The 17,699-nt window shown below is 36.0% G+C and overlaps 2 long non-coding RNA genes across 2 annotated transcripts; one reads left to right on the top strand and one right to left on the bottom strand.

Moving 5' to 3' along the window:
• Nucleotides 1-7,495: 7,495 nt before the first annotated feature.
• LOC114454798 (uncharacterized) lies at nucleotides 7,496-12,809 on the bottom strand. The gene is made up of 4 exons (XR_003672627.1): nucleotides 12,681-12,809; nucleotides 10,928-11,023; nucleotides 9,257-9,331; nucleotides 7,496-9,144 (listed from the first exon to the last, which is right to left on the bottom strand). It is a non-coding gene; the product is annotated as an uncharacterized LOC114454798 (long non-coding RNA).
• LOC114454794 (uncharacterized) lies at nucleotides 7,880-13,637 on the top strand. Its single transcript, XR_003672622.1, has 3 exons — nucleotides 7,880-8,112; nucleotides 9,095-9,185; nucleotides 13,578-13,637. It is a non-coding gene; the product is annotated as an uncharacterized LOC114454794 (long non-coding RNA).
• The last annotated feature ends 4,062 nt before the right edge of the window (nucleotides 13,638-17,699 follow it).

Below are 17,699 nucleotides of genomic sequence, written 5' to 3'. Positions count from 1 at the left end.
GCAGACGCAGGGCAGGGTAGAGCGCGATAAGCTCACCGAGCATTGTGACGGAGCGTATGTGGGGCGTGCTTATTGGACCTGTGGTGGTGGGGTAGCGAGGAAGAACGAGCGGAGTAGAGCGTGCATGCACAGCACATACAGACCTCATCAGAATCGGCATCGAGGGGCCAGAACTGATGGACTATGATACCAGGCCTGGGTTAGGAGACCCCACTATCAGAGCTGGACCCTCTGAATTGAATACCATGGGGTGAAGCAATGCAGATGTTGGCTATGATACTGTTAAGTTAATTGAAGTACAGCTTTTCTGCAAAATCAATTAAAAAAACAGAATACATGCTGTCATTTAAAACAGCAAAGCATAACAATCCTCCGCTTAACAAAAAAAAAAGCGCGCGACCAAATTCTGTGCTGGTGCGACCAACTGAGAAAGTTAGTCGCACCAGTACCACCACTGGAAAAGTTAGTGAAGAGCCTTGTCTATTGGTGTCTCACTATGAGGAGTTATCCTGGTTGGATGCGTTATTAATGGTAAAGGCTCTTGATCTACATTGAGTTAATAAATTACTTGATGTTATTGTTTTCTTTTAGGTTTAAAGAGTCAATGTTGAAATCATCATGATATGTTACTGTTACTGGATAAAGTTAGCAGATAAAATCAGCCTTAACCACAGTTTCATTAATGCCATTCATCCAACAATGTGGAATTAGTAAAAATATTTTTAAACGTGATTTATTTTGCTGTAGTAAATTAAATTAAATTAATTAATTAATTAATTAATTAATAATAATAATGATAATAATAATGATTAATTAATGCCTGAAAATGTGCCTGCAGAATTACTTGAGTTTACTTCACACACAACTCAGTTTTATCTACCCACATAGGTTACATATCTTCATTTTTTTTTTTTTTTAATCCAACAGTAGCTTTTCAGTTCTGTTATTTGTGAAAAAGTGCAAATGAAGTATTTGAATAAGATTACCTCACAGATTTTGTTAAAGTTATTATCCTGATTTATTTAGTTCACTCCTGCTGACTTTGACGAACCATTTAATTATTGAATTAATCTTGGTATAAGTGCATAGTAAAAATCTAACGCGTATTTGTATATGTATGTATGAACATAATAAATATGTTTTCAATGTGTTCTGTCTGGATGTGTCCTTCTAAATAGAAGTTGATTGTATGCATAAAAGTTGTATGACTATTATTATCTCAATAAACATTGGGATGTAATTGATCTTAATGCAAGTTTAAGAACATTAAAGAAAATTTAAAGTAATACATCCTGTATAGTATACAATACATACTGTATCAACACATTTTTAACCAAATTATTTGTGGCCTGAACTGCATCAAAAAGCAGATAAACTAGTTGTTTACACTAATCTTTAAAAGGAATTTACATTAGGAAAAAAAAAATATTCATGGAAATACATAAACATATATTGTAAATACACATACATATGAGGGTGTACTGTATACAAATTGTAAATCAATGCCGTTATTGATAACAATTTATCAAAAATCCCTGTTATGTCACCCACCAACTTTTCGCAACATTTAGCAACAAACCACATTTAAAAAACATACTTTTGACTAGAATAACAGCAATATTTTTAAAATTTGTGATAGAGTTTCTTCTCTTAAAAGTATAATGTCAATGTTCAATCTAAATGTTAAATATAAATATCAATCTAAACTTTTAATCTTAAATCTAAATGTACATCTAAAGCTAAATATTGAATCTAAACATTAAATGTTAAATCTAAATCTAAATTTCAAATGTTTAATCCTAATCTAAATGTTAAATCTAAATGTTAAATGTGAAATCTAAATCCTAAATATAAATGTTAAACCTAAATGTCATGGGTGAAACTAAATAAATAGCTAAAATGCAAATTCACCAAAAGCACCAAAATAAAAGGAAATTTAAATGTAATATCTAGAAATAACATTTAGATTTAGATTTATCATTGACATTATCTTTTTACGAGAAAGCAATTCTCAAAAATTTCACAAATATTGCTGGAAATCTGGATAAAATGTTTTTTTTTTTTTTTTGTTAAATGTTACAAAAAGTTGCTGATTCATTTAGCATGCACGACTTTACAATTGGCACCCATACATCAGTGATATATTTATGTAAATGTTTGTTTATTGTTTGAATCAGGAAGCCCTGTGGAGAGAGGAGAGAGAGAAGAAGAAGCTGACAGCCCTGCAGGACAACATTTCAGGCCTCTACGGCTCCTTAGACGTAGTTTGGACAGTAAGACGCCATTATTTTATGACATGTTAGATATTCTATAGAACATTATTCACTGTTCTTTGATGCATTGCTGGATGTTGTGTTGATCACGTGTACTGGGTTGTGTTTGCCTGGTGTTGTCTCAGGGACATTTGCAGCCTGTGGTTTGGTGCTTCCTGTTTCTGTTCTATCTAGGCTGTAATAAACTGTCAGTCTTACACAGGAAATTGTGCCTCTGTTCATGTGTGCTGTGTATCTTTATCAGCTTCCAGGATCCTGTAACTGTAGTGCATGAAAATAAATTATCATTTACTTTTGTGTTTGTATTGTTAATGTGTTAAAGCTGTTTGATTTTGTGTTGTTACTATTTTATGTAGCAAATGTCGTGTGTGTGTGTGTGTGTGTGTGTGTGTGTGTGTGTGTGTGTGTGTGTGTGTGTGTGTGCCCTTGTGTGCGCAGTGTAGATAGGTTTTTTTTTTTTTGTTTTTTTTTAAATATCTCGATACTTTCAAGCTATATCATGATATACAATATATATCTGGATATTTTGCCTTTGCTTTAAGATGTTTCTTTGATGCATAAAATTGAACCAGAATGGCAATACCTAATATAGATATATTAATGTTTTCTCTGTGATGTAATTGGGGTTTCCTCTAACTATTATAGCATAACATACCTGTTTTTCAGAGACAAACCTTTAAAATAAGGTCAGTCAGTTAAAGCTACATGTCTAATGTCACACAGGGACCTTTATTAATATAAGTGTAGAGAATAATATCATAATTCATTAAATAAATGATGTGTATTCGTGCACATTTTAAAAACAAATTCAGCTGACCAAAGTGCTGTACAGTTTTTATTATTATAATTAATGATCAATTGTTAGGGCAAAATATCCAGATATGTATCGTATATATGATATAGCTTGAAAGTATTGAGATATTAAAAAAAAAAAAAAAGAACCTATCACTGCATGTTTCACTGTCTGCTCTGTGATGGCCTTCTGAGGACTTTCCCTTTAAGGTCCCTATGGTAACCATGGTAACGTAAGGTCAGAGGTGAGTCAGACTTGCCTACTTCCTGATTTGTACTGAGCACATGGACATAGTTTAATGTTACGTTTCTGTTACCATCCCCTCTGTAATGACTAATAAGCAGTGTTTGAGGTTCCCCTGTATACAGTAAACGTACAGTGTGATGGTAACCAGTTGTTTTGAGTTCTGTTTATAACGTTATTGACCCACAGACACCTCTGGATCTATACAGCACACACAGTGTTTTACTGAGCATCAAAGACTTTCTCATTATGGGGACCATGTCTTTAGTAATATGTTAGGTTACTGCTTTGGTAATCTCACCCCACTTTCATAAGGCACAGCACCACAGTAAGATAGATAGTAAGAGCAGAATAAAGCATACTGGTGGCTCTACGGAAGAAACTTTTAAGGTTACGTGAATTATATCAATATTACAATATAGTCCTATGCTATATCTCCTAAATAAATATATTGATATTTATTAAAAACTTGATATATCGCCCAGCCTTAGTTCTGTCTCATACATTTTCCAACAGTCTGCTACATTACAACAACCATTCTTTTCCTTTCTAACCTCCACACTCTCACTGCAGAGAAGATTTGCTGAAAAGTAAAATCAAGACTCTGGAGTCACAGTTACATCATGTCTACATGCAGGTGAGCAGCAGCTGCTAAAGAAGCAAAGAATCCATTTCTGTGTAAGTGTAAGAGTAGATGTTGCTCTTTACCTTTGTTTGACACTTTCTGTGATGTCTCTCTCCTTCCTCAGAAGTGTCTCACTGACAGCGTGTGACGTGTAAGCCAGCTTACACTTAATGTCTGAAAAAAAAAAACGTCTAATGATTAGTGCACATGCAGAAGTGGTGGAGACCGCCCCTATTTAAATGATTCTGACGCACTGAAGACGTGCACTCCTGATTCCCTTGGGTTTTTATGCCTTATTAGCTCATGGAGTGACATTTCCAAAGGTTTTAACACCTCTAAACCTTTAGTGAATCCACCCCTAAGTTTCTCAGCTGCAGAGATAATTTGGAACAACTTTTGGAATCATTGGCAGATAAATTAAAGGAACTGAAGAGTTGGTTTGACTCAAATAAACAAAACAAAATGTATAATATTTGGAAATCGGACATAAAACTGACTAAAGAAATGAATAATAAAGACCATAAAAATAGAGGAAGTGAATGAAATAAAATTTCTGGGAGTCATAATAGACAATAAACTATCTTGGAAGTCACAGTATACAGTACATTGCAGCCAAAATAACAACGTCAATTGCAATATTCCAAAAAGTCAAGTATTTGTCAAGACTTTGTAATAGTTTTTTCTTTTAAAAATATAATGTCAATGTTAAATCTAAATGTTAAACATAAATATCAATCTAAATGTTTAATCTTGAATGTAAATGTACATTTAAAGCTAAATGTTGAATCTAAATAATAAACGTTAAATCTAAATCTAAATATAAAATGTTCTATCCTAATCTAAATGTTAAATCTAAATGTTAAATCTAAATGGTAAATCTAAATGTTAAATCTAAATGTTAAACCTAAATGTCATGGGTCTGTTTATTTAAATGTAATATCTAAACTTAACATTTAGATTTTAATTCAATATTTAACATTTACATTTAGATTGACATTAGCTTTTTACAAGAAAAGAATTCTCACAAATTTCACAAATATTGCTGTAAATCCAGTTAAAATATTTCATTTTTGCTAAATGTTACAAAAAGTTGCTGATTCATTTAGCATGCACAACTTTACAATTGGCACCCATACATCAGTGATATATTTCTGTAAATGTTTGTTTATTGTTTGAATCAGGAAGCCCTGTGGAGAGAGGAGAGAGAGAAGAAGAAGAAGCTGACAGCCCTGCAGGACAACATTTCAGGCCTCTACGGCTCCTTAGACGTAGTTTGGACAGTAAGACATCATTATTTTATGACATGTTAGATATTCTATAGAACATTATTCACTGATGCATTGCTGGATGTTGTGTTGATCACGTGTACTGGGTTGTGTTTGCCTGGTGTTGTCTCAGGGACATGAAAATAAATAAATAATCATTTAATAATAAATAAATTATCATTTACTTTTGTGTTTGTAATGTTAATGTGTTAAAGCTGTTTGATTTTATGTTGCTACTATTTGATACAGCAAATGTTCTCTCTGTGTGTGTGTGTGTGTGTGTGTGTGTGTGTGTGTGTGTGTGTGTGTGTGTGTGTGTGTGTGTGTGTGTGTGTGTGTGTGTGTGTGTGTGTGTGTGTGTGTGTGCGCGCTCAGAGTAGACAGTGAAACATGCAGTGATACGTAGGTTCTTTTTTTGTTTTTAAATATCTCGATATTTTCAAGCTATATCACGATATACGATATATCTGGATATTTTGCCCTTGCCTTAGAATGATGCTTTCATGTATAAATTGGAACCAGAATGTCAATACTTAATATATATATATTAATGTTTTCTATGTGACCTAATTGGGGTTTCCTCTAACTATTGTAGCATAGTTAGAGGCTGGGTCCTCTGTTGATAATTATGTTAACTTTTTCTATGAACAGGTTCCTTCTCAACTAGTTCCAATGTTGAAATCATTTCTGTTTTATTGAAGAAGGACAAACCAACTGATGATTGCTCCTCCGATAGACCTTTAAGTTTCTTGAACTGTGAAGACTTATTAGACGTATATGAGGTGTTACATACATGATTCATTATAAACACTATTTTATATTTATAATAGTATTATTAAGAAAAGCACAATGACAGCTTTGTGATACATAACACTAATGTTTTAATGAAAACATAAACCAATTGTCTCATTCTTCTCTATCAACTATTAATTTTACATTAAATTATGACATTATGGTCATATTTAGTTTCATGTTTTAGGATCAATTACATCAAGTTTAATATGAAAATAGTTTTGTTCTCACACAACATATTTACCACAACAGAAAAGTTAGAAAAGTTTGTCATTTTATATGATTTGAACGAGATAACACGTGTTTATAAAAAGTAGATATTTATAGTAAATGAAACATGTTTTATTTTTACATGCTAAGTTCATTATGATGCTACTATATATTTAATGTAAAATTAATAGTTGATAGAGAAGAATGAGACAATTGGTTTATGTTTTCATTAAAACATTAGTGTTATGTATCACAAAGCTGTCATTGTGCTTTTCTTAATAATACTATTATAAATATACATAGTGTTTATAATGAATCATGTATGTAACACCTCATATACTGTACGTCTAATAAGTCTTCACAGTTCAAGAAACTTAAAGGTCTATAGGAGGAGCAATCATCAGTTGGTTTGTCCTGTTCAAGAAGGAGCCTGTTCATAGAAAAATTAAATATAATTATCAACAGAGGACCCAGCTGAGGCCCAAAAGCCTCATATAATTCTGGAGGTAAACCATCCAAGCCTGGAGATCTCCCTCTGTTTATTGATTTAATAGCGTTCTTCAGTTCATCTAAAGTAATAGGAGCTTCTAACTGACATCTGGTCTCCTGGTGCAGTTTAGGTAGTTTTAATGGCTTAAATAATCCAGAACAGAATTTTTCATTATGGGACACTTCTGATTTGTACAGGTTTTGGTAAAATTGTTGGAATGTACAATTGATCTTCATGGAATCTAATGATATATCCTCCTCTTTTGTCCTGATCACTGATATGTTTGCTAGATTATCATTTTCACGTAGTTTATGAGCCAGCAAACGGCTGGGTTGGGCACTGTTCATATAAAGATTTTGCCTTGTGCGGTGTATGACAAATTCTGCTTTTAATATTTCTTGTTCAAGTGCTGAAATTTCCAGTTCCAGAGATTCAATGCAATATTTTCTGCGTTTGTTGAGATTTGATGGTTTTATTTCTGATGCAACCTATAACTACCTTAAGATTTGTATTTGTTGTACTATTGTTCAACTTAATCTTATAAAAGGTTGTCTATAGTTGATCTCTCAGTGTATTTCCCCTTTGCTTGAGTTTTAACACAGTCTGCACTTCCTTGTTTTTGTGGTTTATCTACAGCAGTTGCGAAACATGGCAACCAGGGTGAATGACACTTTTTATAAAGACGTGCAGACGCTCACGAGTTCCAGGAAATTGTTACGCCCCAGTCTAGGAGCTCCAGGATGCAACATAAAAACGTAATCGAAAAATAAAACTCAGTCTCCAAAAACCACCGACAACGGGTTCCACAATTAACACAAATTTATTCTTTAACAAAAAGAGTCCTGCCCAGCAGGTAAAACATACAATAAACAAGAATATGGCAAACAACGAAAAACTGCATAAAACGCAGGAACTCAGAATATCAGAGAAAGGAAAGTAAAGTGCACTATATAATAAAGATAACAAGCTTAGCTTAACACGAATTCGGAGACAGAGTTTCCAGACGAACAAAGATGCTGCTGCTGCCAAGGTTGGTGAACCTCCACTGACAGTTCCGCTGGACTTTTCAAAAGTGGTGTAATCCTCCTCAGCCAATCAGGGTGGCCCACCACTCCTCCTGCTGGCAGCCAATCCTGGAGAGCATCATCAACTGTTCCGTTGAAAGGAAATCCCACTCTGTTACAGAAACACCCCAGGCAGCAAACAAACAACAAGAACACAAACTAAACACTAAGTAACGGCGAGGGCCGTAACAGAAATGCAGAAGTGATCTTCCCCTTTTCAACATGAGACTAGAGCAGTGTTAGTGAGCAGGTTGGACGCTCTAATGTCACTCTGATGTTTTCACACTGTGAGCTGGTGACAGACACACACAGGCGCAGCTTCTTCTCTACAGCAGCAGCTGAAAAGGCTGATGTGAGGTGAGGAATCAGTGAGTGTCTGATGAGCAGCTTCACTCTGATCACACACTGACTCAACCATGTGAATCCACTGCTGTCAAACATCTGCTGCTGCCACGGTTGGAACCTCAATTACAATTACAATTCATTATTCATTACAGTTACAATGCAATTACAATCAGAATTATAACTGAAAAAATTATGTTGCTGTCGTAATGATAATTGATTGTAACTGAGTTCAGAAATTTGGCTTTGTAATTGTAATTGATTCTGATTTGCTTTGTGCACAATATGAATTGTTTTGTGGTCAATCAAATTCTAGAATTTCAGTGCCTTCAGTTTGATGAAAAGTGGGTTTGATGGTTCTCTCCATGTGCTTTTTTTTTTTTTACTGTTTTTATTGCTCTTTTCTGACATTTGAATATTAAGTCTGTATTTGTTTTATATGTGTTACCCCACATGTTCACACAGTAAGTTATATATGGGAGAATAAAGGAACAGAACAGGTGTATAGTGATGACTGATTTAAAAAGACTTTTTGTAATATTGCAATTGACGTTATTTTGGCTGCAATGTACTGTATACTGTGACTTCCAAGATAGTTTATTGTCTATTATGACTCCCAGAAATTTTATTTCATTCACTTTCTCTATTTTTATGGTCTTTATTATTCATTTCTTTAGTCAGTTTTATGTCCAATTTCCAAATATTATACGTTTTGTTTTGTTTATTTGAGTCAAACCAACTCTTCAGTTCCTTTAATTTATCTGCCAATGATTCCAAAAGTTGTTCCAAATTATCTCTGCAGCTGAGAAACTTAGGGGTGGATTCACTAAAGGTTTAGAGGTGTTAAAACCTATGGAAATGTCACTCCATGAGCTAATAAGGCATAAAAACCCAAGGGAATGACGAGTGCACGTCTTCAGTGCGTCAGAATCATTTAAATAGGGGCGGTCTCCACCACTTCTGCATGTGCACTAATCATTAGACGTTTTTTTTTCAGACATTAAGTGTAAGCTGGCTTACACGTCACACGCTGTCAGTGAGACACTTCTGAGGAAGGAGAGAGACATCACAGAAAGTGTCAAACAAAGGTAAAGAGCAACATCTACTCTTACACTTACACAGAAATGGATTCTTTGCTTCTTTAGCAGCTGCTGCTCACCTGCATGTAGACATGATGTAACTGTGACTCCAGAGTCTTGATTTTACTTTTCAGCAAATCTTCTCTGCAGTGAGACTGTGGAGGTTAGAAAGGAAAAGAATGGTTGCTGTAATGTAGCAGACTGTTGGAAAATGTATGAGACAGAACTAAGGCTGGGCGATATATCAAGTTTTTAATAAATATCAATATATTTATTTAGGAGATATAGCATAGGACTATATTGTAATATTGATATAATTCACGTAACCTTAAAAGTTTCTTCCGTAGAGCCACCAGTATGCTTTATTCTGCTCTTACTATCTATCTTACTGTGGTGCTGTGCCTTATGAAAGTGGGGTGAGATTACCAAAGCAGTAACCTAACATATTACTAAGGACATGGTCCCCATAATGAGAAAGTCTTTGATGCTCAGTAAAACACTGTGTGTGCTGTATAGATCCAGAGGTGTCTGTGGGTCAATAATGTTATAAACAGAACTCAAAACAACTGGTTACCATCACACTGTACGTTTACTGTATACAGGGGAACCTCAAACACTGCTTATTAGTCGTTACACAGGGGATGGTAACAGAAATGTAACATTAAACTATGTCCATGTGCTCAGTACAAATCAGGAAGTAGGCAAGTCTGACTCACCTCTGACCTTACGTTACCATGGTTACCATAGGGACCTTAAAGGGAAAGTCCTCTCAAGGCCATCGCAGAGTAGACAGTGAAACATGCAGTGGTAGGTTCTTTTTTTTTTTTTTTTTATATCTCGATACTTTCAAGCTATATCATATATACGATACATATCTGGATATTTTGCCCTAACAATTGATCATTAATTATAATAAAAAAAACTGTACAGCACTTTGGTCAGCTGAATTTGTTTTTAAAATGTGCACAAATACACATCATTTATTTAATGAATTATGATATTATTCTCTACACTTATATTAATAAGGTCCCTGTGTGACATTAGACATGTAGCTTTAACTGACTGACCTTATTTTAAAGGTTTGTCTCTGAAAAACAGGTATGTTATGCTATATTAGTTAGAGGAAACCCCAATTAGGTCACAGAGAAAACATTAATATATCTATATTAGGTATTGCCATTCTGGTTCAATTTTATGCATCAAAGAAACATCTTAAGGCAAAGGCAAAATATCCAGATATATATTGCATATCATGATATAGCTTGAAATTATCGAGATATTTAAAAAAAACAAAAAAAAAACAACCTATCTACTCTGCGCACACAAGGGCACACACACACACACACACACACACACACACACACACACACACACACACACACACACACACACAGAACATTTGCTGTATCAAATAGAAGCAACACAAAATCAAACAGCTTTAACACATTAACAATACAAACACAAAAGTAAATGATAATTTATTTTCATGCACTACAGTTACAGGATCCTGGAAGCTGATAAAGATAAACAGCACACATGAACAGAGGCACACTTTCCTGTGTAAGACTGACAGTTTATTACAGCCTAGATAGAGCAGAAACAGGAAGCACCAAACCACAGGCTGCAAATGTCCCTGAGACAACACCAGGCAAACACAACCCAGTACAAGTGATCAACACAACATCCAGCAATGCATCAGTGAATAATGTTCTATAGAATATCTAACATGTCATAAAATAATGATGTCTTACTGTCCAAACTACGTCTAAGGAGCCGTAGAGGCCTGAAATGTTGTCCTGCAGGGCTGTCAGCTTCTTCTTCTCTCTCTCCTCTCTCCACAGGGCTTCCTGATTCAAACAATAAACAAACATTTACATAAATATATCACTGATGTATGGGTGCCAATTGTAAAGTTGTGCATGCTAAATGAATCAGCAACTTTTTGTAACATTTAACAAAAAAAAACATTTTAACCAGATTTACAGCAATATTTGTGAAATTTGTGAGAATTGCTTTCTCGTAAAAAGATAATGTCAATGATAAATCTAAATCTAAATGTTATTTCTAGATATTACATTTAAATTTCCTTTTATTTTGGTGCTTTTGGTGAATTTGCATTTTAGCTATATATTTAGTTTCACCCATGACATTTAGGTTTAACATTTATATTTAGGATTTAGATTTCACATTTAACATTTAGATTTAAAATTTAGATTAGGATTAAACATTTGAAATTTAGATTTAAATTTAACATTTAATGTTTAGATTCAACATTTAGCTTTAGATGTGCATTGAGATTTAAGATTAAAAGTTTAGATTGATATTTATTTTTAACATTTAGATTGAACATTGACATTATATTTTTAAGAGAAGAAACTCAACACAAATTATAAAAATATTGCTGTAATTCTAGTCACAAGTGTCTTTTTTAAATGTGGTTTGTTGCTAAATGTTGCGAAAAGTTGGTGGGTGACATAACAGGGATTTTTGGTAAATTGTCATCAATAACGGCATTGATTTACAATATGTATACAGTACACCCTCATATGTATGTGTATTTACAATATATGTTTATGTATTTCCATGAATATTTTTTTTTTCCTGATGTAAATTCCTTTTAAAGATTAGTGTAAACAACTAGTTTATCTGCTTTTTGATGCAGATTTTTACTATGCACTTATACCAAGATTAATTCAATAATTAAATGGTTCGTCAAAGTCAGCAGGAGTGAACTAAATAAATCAGGATAATAACTTTAACAAAATCTGTGAGGTAATCATATTCAAATACTTCATTTGCACTTTTTCACAAATAACAGAACTGAAAAGCTACTGTTGGATTAAAAAAAAAAAAAAAAAATGAAGATATGTAACCTATGTGGGTAGATAAAACTGAGTTGTGTGTGAAGTAAACTCAAGTAATTCTGCAGGCACATTTTCAGGCATTAATTAATCATTATTATTATCATTATTATTATTAATTCATTCATTAATTTAATTTAATTTACTACAGCAAAATAAATCACGTTTAAAAATATTTTCACTAATTCCGCATTGTTGGATGAATGGCATTAATGAAACTGTGGTTAAGGCTGATTTTATCTGCTAACTTTATCCAGTAACAGTAACATATCATGATGATTTCAACATTGACTCTTTAAACCTAAAAGAAAACAATAACATCAAGTAATTTATTAACTCAATGTAGATCAAGAGCCTTTACCATTAATAACGCATCCAACCAGGATAACTCCTCATAGTGAGACACCAATAGACAAGGCTCTTCACTAACTTTTCCAGTGGTGGTACTGGTGCGACTAACTTTCTCAGTTGGTCGCACCAGCACAGAATTTGGTCGCGCGCTTTTTTTTTTTGTTAAGCGGAGGATTGTTATGCTTTGCTGTTTTAAATGACAGCATGTATTCTGTTTTTTTAATTGATTTTGCAGAAAAGCTGTACTTCAATTAACTTAACAGTATCATAGCCAACATCTGCATTGCTTCACCCCATGGTATTCAATTCAGAGGGTCCAGCTCTGATAGTGGGGTCTCCTAACCCAGGCCTGGTATCATAGTCCATCAGTTCTGGCCCCTCGATGCCGATTCTGATGAGGTCCTCCTCTTTGGTGTGGAATCGTGTATGTGCTGTGCATGCACACTCTACTCCGCTCGGCACACTCGGCTCGTTCTTCCTCGCTCCCCCCCCCACCACAGGTCCAATAAGCACGCCCCACATACGCTCCGTCACAATGCTCGGTGAGCTTATCGCGCTCTACCCTGCCCTGCGTCTGCTTGTTGCGCCCCAACTGTGCTTTGCTGCTCTGCGTGGCTCTGACGCCTGTCCCCAGTGTTGGTGACGCAGCAGCTGTGTGTGTTTGTCCCAGTATCTGTGAACGCAGCATGGACCATGTCTCTCCTGACTGTTGGTGACGCAGCAGCTGTGTGTTTGGGGACATCGTGGCATGTGTAGTGTCTGTGTCTGACCCTGATTCACAGGAGGAGGACTTAGAGAGGACGAGGAAGTTTCATCCTTTTGGATTTTCAAAATAAGGTCATCCTAAGCCCTCGCACAGATGCGACCAAATGAAATTTAGTATTTTGTAGCATGTAGCGTTGGCATCACAGCGTGTAACATGTAGCGTTAGCATCACAGTGTGTAACATTTAGCGTTAGCATCACTGTGTGTAGCATTTAGCGTTAGCATCACAGCATGTAGCATTTAGCATTATCATCACAGTGTGTAGCACTAACTCTCATCCAGTCAGTGTGCTGTTAAACTTCAGAGCTCCAGATATTTGTTGTGAAACTCAGAGCTTTGACATCTTTTATCTTCTCTAATGTGTGTTTACACTCTATACCATGATACTCAGGTAGCGCTGTCTGTCTCACACTCATATTTTCAGCTCATCATCTCATGACGTGGAGATGGATCAGGACACGGTGAAGGAACAACATGAGATCCAGACTGAAGATCAGAGGTGAGACCACGTCAGAGCTCAGCACTCACACCTCTGTACATCAGTGTTACACTGTGTGTGTGTGTGTGTGTGTGTGTGTGTGTCAGCTGTGTGTCCTTTAGAAGTGACCAGTCCATGGACAAAGTCATGCACTTCAAAGGAGGTCCATCTACTGACCCACAGTGAGTCCACATAAAGAAGGTTGCTGGTTGTCTTCCTGATGGTCCAGGGGCCTCATTTATTGATCCGTTCATAGAACTGGTTCTAAATACGTTCAGACCAATGAAATGTAGAATGTGCACCAGTACAAAAAGAATCAGTATTTATGAAGCGTGTGGACAGAGGTCGTACACACAGCAGTGTTGATTCATCCCACCTGTTCTAAAGCTAGCACATGTTCAGGATCATTTACATTAAGACACGCCTCCAATTGACCATTTATGGTCGCAGCAATCCTTTTAACCATCCTATTATTCTTGGGGTCAATTTGACCTCATTCAATGTTTATCACTCAACAAATAATAGACTTTTTTTTGCTTCATATTTCATGACTTTTCTTAATTTGATACAATTAATTAAACATAAGATGATCATGATGATATTTATTCATTGTGATGAACACATATTACACACATTGGTGTAAAACGTGTGTGTGTGTGTGTGTGACTTTACATCTCCACACCTACAGAGTTGATACATGACATTATAAAGTAAAACTGATATTTAATTTTTTCATTTTCAAACATGTGAAACCCCTCACACACAAAAAACAACCACAAAAAAACAGGAAACAACGCATTAGTTGTTTCCTGTTAGGGGCTTCATTGATAATTGGAGATCCTTCTGGGGAAAACCGAACCTGATAGGAAGAGATGGAATCCATCCTACTTTGGAGGGAGCATCTCGACTATCAGAAAACATGGCACAGTCACTGTTATGACATCTCATGAATGAGACCATGTTACAGAGGGGGAGTCCTCCACGCCCCTCTGCGCTTGCCTTAGGACAGTTACCCTCCCATTGCGATCATGATAGCTGTGTTCATCGCCATGACAACTGTTGTGATGGTGATGAATATTATTTTATGGAGACGGTGTCAGTCCCCCGACCCATATTTCACAATGATTTTAACATAAAATCAAATAAAAGAGCTATCAATTATAAAAATCTGAAAAAAATTAAAATCTCAAATCTAGAAACACCAAAACATAAAACCATTAGATGTGCTCTATTAAATATTAGATCACTGAGATCCAAATCTCTACTAGTAAATGACCTTATCTCAGAAAATAACTTTGATTTATTCTGTTTAACTGAAACATGGCTGTATCAAGATGAATATGTTAGTTTAAATGAAGCCACTCCTCCCAGTCATTTAAATACTCATATGCCACGAGACATAGGCCGTGGAGGTGGTGTAGCAGCTATTTATCATTCCTCTCTCCTAATCTATCCTAAACCAAAGGCCAATTACACTTCCTTTGAAAGCCTGGTTCTAAATTTATCTCATATCGAATCAAAAACCTGCCAGCCAGTCTTATTTGCGATAATTTACCGTCCTCCAGGCCCTTATTCTGAATTCATATCAGAATTCTCTGAGTTTATATCAAACTTAGTCCTCAGTTCTGATAAAATACTGATAGTAGGAGATTTTAATATCCATGTGGACAAAGATAGTGATAGCCTGAGCTCAACCTTTATGTCCCTAATAGACTCAGTTGGCTTTTTTCAAACTATTAATGAAGCTACTCATCGTTTAAATCATACTCTTGATCTTGTTCTAACATATGGCCTTGATATTAATGAACTAAAAGTCTACCCTGAAAATCCTCTGCTATCAGATCACTTTTTAATATCTTTTAACATTATCCTAGAGGACCTTGCACTGTGCAATAAAATAGTTACGAGTAGAAATCTGTCCAATAGTGCTGTGGCTAAATTTAAAGAGGCCATTCCTGCTGCCTTACACTCAGTGCACCATCCAATAAATAACTATGACATTAATTATAACCCCTCTCAACTGGATCTGCTTGTCGATAGCTCTGCTAGTCTACTAAAATCCACCTTGGACTCAATTGCCCCATTGAGGGAAAAAACTATTAAACGTCAGAGGAAAGCTCCGTGGTTTAGCTCTGAAACTCACACACTCAAACAAACAACCCGTAAATTAGAGAGAATGTGGCGCTCCAATAAAACAGAGGAGTCACGAATACTTTGGCAAGAAAGCCATAGTAAATACATGACAGCCTTACGACATAGTCGATCTGCATACTACTCCTCACTAATTGAAGAAAATAAAAATAATCCGAGGTACCTTTTCAGCACTGTAGCCAGGCTAACACAAAGTCAGAGCTCTATTGAGCCCATGATTCCTCTAGCCCTCAGCTGTGAGGACTTTATGACATTTTTTAACGATAAAATTCACAAGATTAGAGATAAAATTAGCCACTCCCTGCCTTCACCTGGGCCTGCTGTACCATTAAATGTAAATAGGCCTAACCTAAACTGTTTCACACATATAGGACTTCAGGAACTTAACTCTATTATTTCATCCTCCAAACCATCGACCTGCCTTTCAGATCCGATCCCAACTAAGCTGTTTAAAGAAGTTGTTCCCCTGGTCTGCCCATCTTTGTTGGAGACAATAAATATATCCCTATCAATAGGCTACGTGCCACAGTCCTTTAAAGTAGCTGTAATCAAACCCCTTCTCAAAAAACCTACTCTTGATTCCAGCACTTTAGCAAACTACAGGCCTATATCTAATCTTCCTTTTATTTCAAAGATTCTTGAGAAAGTTGTGGCAGCTCAGCTCTGTGAATTTCTTCAAAACAACAGCCTGTTCGAGGACTTCCAGTCAGGTTTTAGAGCTCAACACAGCACAGAGACTGCTTTAGTTAAAGTAACTAATGATCTACTCTGGGCTTCAGATGAAGGACGACTCTCAGTGCTGGTTTTATTAGATCTTAGTGCAGCTTTTGACACTATAGATCACTATATTCTACTAGAGAGATTAGAGAAATTACTTGGAATCACAGGGACTGCCCTAAACTGGTTTAAGTCCTACCTATCTGATAGGTACCAGTTTGTACACGTGAATAATAAGTCTTCTGTGTACACTAAAGTAAGCTACGGGGTTCCTCAGGGCTCTGTGCTAGGTCCAATCCTCTTCTGTATCTATATGATCCCCCTTGGTAATGTTATGAGAAAATACTCTGTTAACTTCCACTGCTATGCTGATGATACCCAACTGTATGTATCAATGAAGCCAGGTGAGACAAATCAGCTATCTAAACTTGAGGCCTGTCTAAAGGACATTAGGGCCTGGATGGACCAAAATTTTCTTCTTCTCAACTCAGACAAGACTGAGGTCATTGTACTGGGCCCGCGACACCTTAGAGAAACCTATGCTAGCCTAACTGCCCTAGATGGCATTACTCTGGCACGAAGCACAACTGTTAGAAACCTTGGGGTTCTATTTGATCAGGACTTATCCTTCAACTCTCACATAAAACAAACTTCAAGAACTGCCTTATTTCATCTCCGTAACATTGCTAAAATCAGATCTATCCTGTCTCAGGGCGACGCCGAAAAACTAGTCCATGCTTTTGTTACCTCTAGACTGGATTATTGTAACTCTCTTTTAGCAGGCTGCCCGAGCAAGTCGCTTAAGACACTTCAGCTGGTTCAAAATGCTGCAGCACGTGTACTGACTAAAACTAGGAGAAGAGATCACATTACTCCTGTATTAGCCTCTCTGCATTGGCTTCCCATAAAATATTGAATAGAATTCAAGATTCTTCTTCTCACTTATAAAGCCCTAAATGGACAGGCACCAGTCTATCTCAAGGAGCTTGTAGTGCCATACAATCCCCCAGAACACTACGCTCTCAAAATGCTGGACTACTCGTTGTTCCATTCATCTCTAAAAGTAGTATAGGAGGAAGAGCTTTCAGTTATCAGGCCCCACTTCTCTGGAACCATCTACCAACCACGGTTCGGGGGGCAGACACCCTCTCTACCTTTAAGGTTAGGCTCAAAACATTCCTCTTTGATAAAGCTTTTAGT

The sequence above is a fragment of the Gouania willdenowi genome, chromosome 21, assembly GCF_900634775.1.
Source record: "Gouania willdenowi chromosome 21, fGouWil2.1, whole genome shotgun sequence".
NCBI classification, from domain to species: Eukaryota; Metazoa; Chordata; class Actinopteri; order Blenniiformes; family Gobiesocidae; genus Gouania; species Gouania willdenowi.
Note: the sequence above shows the minus strand (reverse complement) of the source record. Positions and strands in the feature narration are given on the sequence as shown.